The 9497-nt window shown below is 35.6% G+C and overlaps 1 pseudogene; it reads left to right on the top strand.

Moving 5' to 3' along the window:
* Positions 1–1625: 1625 nt before the first annotated feature.
* LOC136163304 (hydroxyacyl-coenzyme A dehydrogenase, mitochondrial pseudogene) lies at positions 1626–2525 on the top strand (annotated as a pseudogene).
* The last annotated feature ends 6972 nt before the right edge of the window (positions 2526–9497 follow it).

Here is a 9497-nt window from a genome sequence, read left to right as displayed (position 1 = left end):
AATGACTATCAGAGGATAAAACCAACAGACTGAATTACTCTCCTTAGCCAGAAGGCCTTATGAACCAAATCAGTCCATTATCAAATAAATCAGGAAATGTACCTGAAGGAGTGTGAACTTGATTTAGCCAAATGGTGTGCTTGTTAATTTCTTGTATTTTGCTATAGTACCAGAGGTGTTGATGCAGACACAGCAGGTGATATCTGCCACAGCACAGACTCCTCCTTGTTCAGCCAGTAAGTAATCTAAAGCAATCTGATCATCTAAAACCACCTTAGCAAGAAAGTCCAGTGACTTCTGTTGTACAGATGTGGCCTTAGCAATAGATTCAATGATAATTCAGAGTTAAGGTGTATTTTCTGCCCAAGCAGAAATTGACAAAAGAGAAAACACACAATGGTAAAAGGCAAAAAGAAATAAAGGTTTCATATTGAAGATAAAAATCTTGCTCTATGATCTTCAGAAAGCTGTCTACCTCAAGATGCCATCTGCCTCTGAGGAAGAAGCACTCTAGTCAATTTTAATATTAGATCTCTAGCTGGTGTACAAGTCCAAGAATCTGGAGAAGCCATTTGTAATTGGGCAGTGCAGACACAAGGTTCAAGTCTGACTGCAGACTAAATAGTGAGGAGGACCAGGTACAGTCCTTTCCAACAAAGTTCAAGGACAAATATTGTTCTTAGTGATTCCAAATCAGAAGGTGGGAGAAAAGTCAGAAACATTAGTTTGGAGAGTCGTAGCCAAACATTTGAGGAAATTAGAATAATTCAGAATCTAGTTTGGTTTACAGGTATATGACAAAACAATAAATAGGACCAGAATTTAATATCCACAAGACTGTGCTACAGTTTCCTACTGAAACTTAATTTTCTTTTCTGTACAATCACCATCATATCTATCAGATACTCATAGTAAGACTAATTTGTTTTAAACTTGACCTGACTATTTGCATAAATGAAGCAAGAATAGTGATTGACCCTATAGACTTTGTTTAAATCATCTTTGCTGGAACTTTACAAGAGGAATCTCAAATTGCACTTTTCAAATCTGTTGAGGCTAAGAGGCCAAACCTAGAACACCATCAGACTTTGCCTGTGATCTCTATAGAGAGATAGCGATAGAGAGATTTGGGTTAATTCCTCTTTTCTCAAGGTCCCCAAAATATCCTGAGAGTTTTAGGGATTGCAGGAAGTGACCTTTCTTCCTCACTTTGTAAGGCTTGGAATTCTGTACACTAGTTTTCCAAGGGGCTTCATTGTTTCCAGAAATTCAACCTTAGTTCCTTTAAACTATCCATTAATATGTGATTTTATGCACATCATTTACAGAGATGACATTCCAGTCAAAGTCTTGGTAATATAATCAGTGTTCCTAATTGTGTACTGATATAAGTAAAACAGGTTCTTATTAAACTTATGCAAATAACTAACTATATTACCCTGAAAATAAGAATATTCAATAATTTCCCGAATTCTGAAAGGATCAGGTAGGGAAAAAAAATAAATGTTTCAAATGTGTTAACAAAAGTATATGTGCCAAACTACTATAATTCATAGACAGATTAAGAGAAGAGGGATCATTCTCTGCCAGGTTTTGTCCCTGCTGCTGCCTTCACCATCAGCCCTATGGCTTTCATAACCAGACTATTCATGCACTCCATGTCCTCCTCCTCCACCACCATAGCCTTGGCAAAGAAAATCCTTGTCAAGCACATGAAAGTCATTGGTGGTGGGCTGATGGGCACCAGCATCGCCCAGGTTGCTGCAGCAACTGACCACACAGTAGTGTTGGTGAACCAAACAGAGGACATCCTGGTAAAATCTAGAAAGGGAATTGAGGAAAGTCTTCAGAAAGTGGCCAAGAAGAAGTTTGCAGAAAACCTCAAGGGTGCTGATAAGTTTGTGGCAAAGACTCTGAGCAGCATATCGACCAGAATGGATGCAGCATCCATGGTCCACAGCACAGACCTGATGGTGGAGGCCATTGTAGAGAATCTGCAGATGACAAATGAGCTCTTCAAGAGGCTGGGCAAGTTTGCTGTGGAACACACACTCTTTGCCAGCAACATTTCCTCATTGCAGGTCACAAGCCTAGCGAATTCCACCACCAGACAGGACCAATTCGCTGGGCTCCATTTCTTCAACCCAGTTCCTTTGATGAAGCTTGTGGAGGTCATTAAAACACCAATGACCAGCCAGAAGACCTTTGAATCTCTGCTAGACCTCAGCAAAGCCCTAGGAAAGCATCCTGTTGCTTGCAAGGACATACCTGGGTTTATTATGAACCATCTTCTGGTTCCATACCTCATAGAAGCAGTCAGGCTGTATGAACGAGGTGACATGTCCAAGGAAGACGTCAACACTGCTATGAAGCTGGGACCCGGGTACCCCATGGGTCCATTTGAGTGTCTCGATTATGTTAGGCTGGATACTACGAAGTTCATCCTGGATGGTTGGCATGAAATGGACTCAAAGAACCCTCTGTTTCAGCCCAGCCCATCTCTGAATAAGTTAGTAGCAGAGTAAGTTTGGCAAGCAGACTGGAGATGAACATTACAAATATAAGTGAGCAGCTTCTCTGGCTCCAGGACGAAGCCCCGTAAGTACATACCAGCAACTTCCCAAGTGCTCAATCATAAGAGACTACTATCAGCAACCATACGACAAAAAAATAAACAACTTGGAAGAAATGGAAGAATTCTTAGAAAAGTATCACCTTCCAAAACTGAACCAGGAAGAAATAAAAAATCTTAACATACCCATCACAGGCACAGAAATCAAAACTGTAGTCAAAAATCTTCCAACAAACAAAGGCCCAGGACCAGATGGTGTCACAGTTGAATTCTACCAAAAATTTAGAGAAGAGTTAGCACCTATCCTACTCAAACTCTTCCAGAAAATTACAGAGGAAGGTAAACTGCCAAACTCATTCTATGAAGCCACCATCACCCTGATACCAAAACCAGATAAAGATGGCACAAAAAAAGAAAACTACAGGCCAATATCACTGATGAACATAGATGCAAAAATCCTCAACAAAATTCTAGCAACCAGAATCCAACAACATATTAAAAAGATCATACATTATGACCAAAAGGGCTTTATCCCAAGGATGCAAGGATTCTTCAATATTTGCAAATCAATCATTATGTGATACACCACATTAACGAATTGGGAGATAAAAACCATATGAATATTTCAATAGATGCATATAAAGCCTTTGACAAAATTCAACATCCATTTATGATAAAAACCCTCCAGAAAGCAGGCATAGAAAGAACAAACCTCAACTTACTAAAAGCCATATATGATAAACCCACAGCAAACATTAACCTCAATGGTGAAAAATTAAAAGCATTTCCCGTAAAGTCAGGAACAAGACAAGGGTGCCCACTCTCACCACTACCATTCAAAACAGTTTTGGAAGTTTTAGCCATAGCAATCAGAGAATAAAAAGAAATAAAAGGAATCCAGATTGGAAAAGTAGAAGTAAAATTCACACTGTTTGCAGATGACATGATCCTCTACATAGAAAACCTTAAAGACACCACCAGAAAATTACTAGAGCTAATCAATGAATATAGTAATGTTGCAGGTTATAAAATTAATACACAGAAATCCCTTGCATTCCTATATACTAACAATGAGAAAACAGAAATAGAAATTAAGGAAACAATTCCATTCACCATTGTGATGAAAAGAATAAAGTACTTTGGAATAAATCTACCCAAAGAAACAAAAGACCTATATATAGAAAACTATAAAACACTGATGAAAGAATCAAAGATGACACAAATAGATGGAGAAATATACCATGTTCATGGATTGGAAGAATCGATATAATGAAAATGAGTATACTACCCAAAGCAATCTATAGATTCAATGCACCCCTATCAAGCTACCAACAGTATTTTTCTGAGAACTAGAACAAATAATTTCACAATTTGTATGGAAATACAGAAAACTCTAATAGCCAAAGCAATCTTGAGGAAAAAGAATGGAACTGAAGGAACCAACGTGATTGACTTCAGACTATATTACAAAGCTACAGTCATCAAGACAGTATGGTACTGGCACAAAGACAAAAATATAGATCAATGGAACAAAATAGAAAGCCCAGAGATAAATCCACACACCTATGGACACCTTATCTTTGAAAAATGAGGCAAGAATATACAATGGAGAAAAGACAATCTCTTTAACAAGTGGTGCTGGGGAAACTGGTCAACCAACTATAAAAGAATGAAACTAGAACACTTTCTAACACCATACACACACACACACACAAAAAAAACTCAAAATTGATTAAAGATCTAAACATAAGGCCAGAAACTTTAAAACTCCTAGAGGAAAACATCGGCAAGGCACTATCTGACATAAATCACAGCAGGATCCTCTATGACCCACCTCCCAGAGTAAAGAAAATAAAAGCAAAAATAAACAAATGGGACCTAATTATACCTAAAAGTTTTTGCACAACAAAGGAAACTATAAGCAAGGTGAAAAGACAGCCTTCAGAATGGGAGAAAATAATAGCAAACAAAGCAACTGATAAAGAATTAATCTCAAAAATATACAAGCAGCTCCTGCAGCTCAATACCAGAAAAAGAAATGACCCAATTAAAAAAATGTGCCAAAGAACTAAACAGACAGTCCTCCAAAAAGGACACGCAGATGGCTAACAAACACATGAAAAGATGGTCAACATCACTCATCATCAGAGAAATGCAAATCAAAACCTCAGTGAGGTACCATCTCACACTGGTCAGAATGGCAAAGTCTACAAACAAGAAATGCTGGAGAGGGTGCGGAGAAAAGGGAACCCTCTTACACTGTTGGTGGGAATGCAAACTAGTACAGCCACTATGGAGAACGGTGTGGAGATTCCTTAAAAAACTGGAACTAGAACTGCCATATAGCCCAGCAATCCCACTGCTGGGCATCCACACCAAGGAAACCAGATCTCAAAGAGACACGTGTATCCCAATGTTCATCGCAGCACTGTTTACAACAGCTAGGACATGGAAGCAACCGAGATGTCACTTGGCAGATGAATGGATTAGAAAGCTGTGATACATATACAAAATGGAATATTACTCAGCTATTTAAAAGAACACATTTGAATCAATTCTAATGAGATGGATGAAACTGGAGCCTATTTTACAGAGTGAAGTACGTCAGAAAGAAAAACATCAATACAATATATTAACACATATATATGATTTAGAAAGATGGTAACAATGACCCTATATGTGAGACAGCAAAAGAGACACAGATAAAAAGAACAGGTTTTTGGACTCTGTGGGAGAAGGTGAGGGTGGGATGATTTGAGAAAATAGCATTGAAACATGTATATTACTAAATGTGAAATAGATCACCAGTCCAAGTTTGATGCATGAAACAGGGCACTCAAGGCCAGGGCACTGGGACAGCCCTGACGGATGGGATGGGGAGGGAGGTGGGAGGGGGGGTTCAGGATGGGAGACACATGTACACCCATGGCTGATTCATGTCAGTGTATGGCAAAAACCACTACAGTATTGTAAAGCAAGTAGCCTCCAATTAAAATTAATTAATTAATTTGTTTTTTTAAAAAAGAGAGGAGGGATCAGGTAGGGGAAAAAAATAAATGTTTCAATTCTGCTAACAAAAGTATATATGCCAAACTACTATAATCCATAGATAGATTAAGAGAAAAGAGGAAAAGATTTTCTTAAACTTAGAAAGCCAAAACATTAAAGAAACAGCAATCTTTCTAACAAAAACTCATGAAAACATACAATCATCCATATCTCTTCAGTCAGTCCATGGTTATTAATTCCTGTGTTTGAATCCAGTTTTTCCTATAAGGTTCTAGAAATTATTACCCAGTTCAGCGATATGATCATAAAGTTTTCAGAAATCTGTATTCTAGGATATTTAGCAGAGTCCTTTCAGTCAATCTCTCTAAAAACAGAGCACTTCTATAAAAGCATGAAAATAAAACAATAACTGTCTACAAAAAACTTTGAAAAAAAACAGCAATGGTTAAACATATGATGAGAGTTTGATATAAAAGTATAGTTATTTCTATAGCATATAACAGTTTAAAATAATAATTGAACAATGAGAGTATTGACCAATTTCTATGAACTGCAATTTCTGGAGTATCTATATTAGTAACAGATATCCGTACACATATACCAGAGATTTACCATCACTTCTTATTTGATAATGCCTTTTTGATATGTTAATAATTTAACATACCAAATAAACCTAATCAGTTCAATATCTCTCTTGCACAAGGTAAGGCACAAATTCTTTGAGATTTCTGAGGGACTCCCCAGGAATTCTCAAAGTTAGTTTATTGTCAAAAAGATTCCATTTAGAATATGATTTGGGGAAGTTGTCAAAATGGCAAAAAGCTTTTATATTTGATTATGTAAAACCACAGGTAATTATGAAATAATACTCAATTATCTATTTAACCAAAGTGACAGTAGAAGATCCTAAAAGCAAATGCAGAAGGTTATATGGTTGTTTTAAAAAACAACACCTTTTTCTCTTAATATTGAGAAAACTCAGTTCTCCCAAGTAATCAAAGACTTAATAAAGACAGAATGGAGCCTAGAAAAATTATTTTGGTAAGACACTCAAAATCTATGCTTTTCAAGCAGACTACTCAAAGGGTAAAGAAAAACTCTTTCAGAATCACTGTCAAGAGCAGACCAATAGTCCAAAATTCTTTTAATATAGAGACAACCAAATTCTAATTTTGTACCAGGGTATTTTTATATTAAGACTCATTCTGGTTTTTTAGCTAAAAAAAAAAGACTCATTCTTAAAACATTTAAATAAATCTAACCCAATCTTAGCCATCTTGACCATTCATAAAATTTCTTTTCCAAGACTCCTTTTCCATCAACCTTCTATAACCTTTTTATATTCATTCAGGTTATTGTCCTATATTTTTTCCTCTTTGTTAGTCTGGAACAACCAGTCATCCTACTTAGGGCAAAACAATTTTTTCCCTTAGCAACAACAACATGCCATTTATACCTTGGCTAATCCAAAAACTGCATTCTACTTTTCTTGTGTAATTTTCATACATAGTTACTTCCCTTCATCCTTATTATTTCTAGAAGTTTTAATTACATGTATTGATTATAATTCTTGGCTGTCAGAAACCAAAATATCTTAAGTTCCTCTATCAAAATACCAAAAGTAGATTAACTTATGTTCAGTAATTAATGCTTCAGTATTTTATCTAATTTGGAAACAATCTAGATATCCAATGAATATGCTTTATTTAACTTAATATAACTTTAATGTTTCAAGTTACCAAAAAGATTTTGGAAACTATTTTTATGTAAAGATATCATAAAACATAATTATTGTTGTAAAGTTTTTAAATAAACTTTTATCTTATTTACTCCTATTTAAACTTCTTATTCTTAACAATTATGTTTAGGTTACTCATAAAAACTTCACGAGACCATAAACAACCATCATCATAAGTAATTTTTCTTGCTGACAAACTTTATAACACATAATATGAGCTTATCTGACTTTTGGTAAATCCAAGTAGAATAAAAGTTGCATGTCTGCATTATATTTAATCTTGATAACTCTGAAGACATGCCTATTTTAATTAAAGCAACACTTAAATCAGTTTTTATTTGATAAAGATTATTCCAAATCATGAGAACTTAAAAGTCATTCAGGTTATTTTCTATAATTCTGAGGGAATCCTTAATTTATATACATGCTTATTTTTCCTTAAGCCAATTAAATAGAGCTCTTTTACAAATCTTGGAAACACTATCCACGGGTAGAAAAATCACACATCTATAACATATGTATATAGACACACATAAACATACAGACAGACTCAAACAGAAATCTTACAGATTTCATTTTAAAATTTTAGTCATGCGACAAGTACAATAATGCAAAACTCACTAGTTTATAAAAGGACAGTTGGATCTGAATTGTGTTTCAGGAAGATGAAAATAATTTGAAGTTTCCTGCTCAAAAGGCTTAAGCTTTTTACTAATATTTGTGGAGAAGACTTTTCACAATTTTTATTCACCTAGTTTCCAGATAGATTCCTTTATCCTTCTGATAAGAATTACCCCACAGAAGTTTGCATTTCAAAGAGATGGCTCTTGGTACTTAGAGAAGACCTGGTAGAACATTTACACCTCAAAGGCACAGAGAAAGGATGTAAGTTCCTCCAAAAGGACTTTTGTTTCCTAAGTCAAGACTTTTCACAGTATCTGCAGACCTTTGAGATGAATAAAGGATGTTTGGGGATTGGTAAAAAAGATAGGCGAGCTTTGAATTGCTCCTAGAGCCACAATTCTGTTCTTCTATAGAGTTCATTTGTAAGGCAAATACAGTTGTTTTTAATTCCTCAAAGAATTGAGTTGCAACCCGTATTATGTCAAGGAATTGTCTCACCCATAGAACTACATTATCTTCCATCTAAGAATTCCATCTAAGATGGAAATCAAAATATTTCTGTGTTCTAGATTTAGAGTTATGTGTCTTTGGAATGCTTCAGTAAATTCTTCCACAATGGCTTCAAAAATAAATTCTTCTTCAATGGTTTTCTTTGGTTTTCCCCTTGTGGGCATGCAATCTCATTTTAAGTTAGGGGAAAAGGCCTTTAAATTTTCTCTATCAAACTTTGAATATCAGTTTCCAGATTGCCCAACTTCTGCCTGTAGAATTCATGTTTTAAAAAATCTTTCAAATATCTTTTTACCAGGTTTTACTTGGGACAAACAGTAAATATTCTTGGCAGTATTGAAATTTTTTCTTAAAAAAAAAAAAGCATACCTATTAAGTGACTCAAAACCAAACCAAGTAAAACTTTTATGGCTTACCCATGGATACAAGAGGCATTCCCTAAGAGGGTGCAAAAGATGCAGCCTTCCTAAGATCAAGAATGACTATTAAAGATAACCAAAAGGAGGCACAATTTAGCCAGTTCCCATGAGATGAGCAATAATTCACAGGACACAAACCACAAATGGCAGAAAATCAAGTTCTAAGGACACCAAACAATACGAAGAAGAAAAAATAGCCCTCCTTGGGAGGGAAAGGACCTATAACCAATGGATACTCCAAAAACAAGTCATAGGAGTCTGAATTTGAAAAGAAAAGGACAACATGAAATTCTACCTTCCTCTCTCAACCAGGCACTATAGACATTGCTTTGAAATAGCCAACTTTCATAAAAGTTCTTACCCTTCACCAGCTTCTGCCTGTTTTCCTCAGATTCCATATGCAAGCTCCAGAGTAAGTGGGATGTCTCAGCAGGTCCCATCTTGGTCACCAGAAACTGTAGAGGAGAAAAAACATTTTTCTCTTTACTCTTTATGTTGAATTCTTGGCTAACATCCCTCTTTCTCTAGGGCATCAAGTAAACTGATAATCTTATCGAGGTTAAAAGTTTCCTACTGTGGCTACTGTAATTAAGATTATCTTCAGTAAGTTTAATCTACTTATTCA

This window comes from Muntiacus reevesi, chromosome 3 (assembly GCF_963930625.1).
Source record: "Muntiacus reevesi chromosome 3, mMunRee1.1, whole genome shotgun sequence".
Classification (NCBI taxonomy): Eukaryota; Metazoa; Chordata; class Mammalia; order Artiodactyla; family Cervidae; genus Muntiacus; species Muntiacus reevesi.
This window is presented reverse-complemented; position numbering and strand designations above follow the sequence as displayed.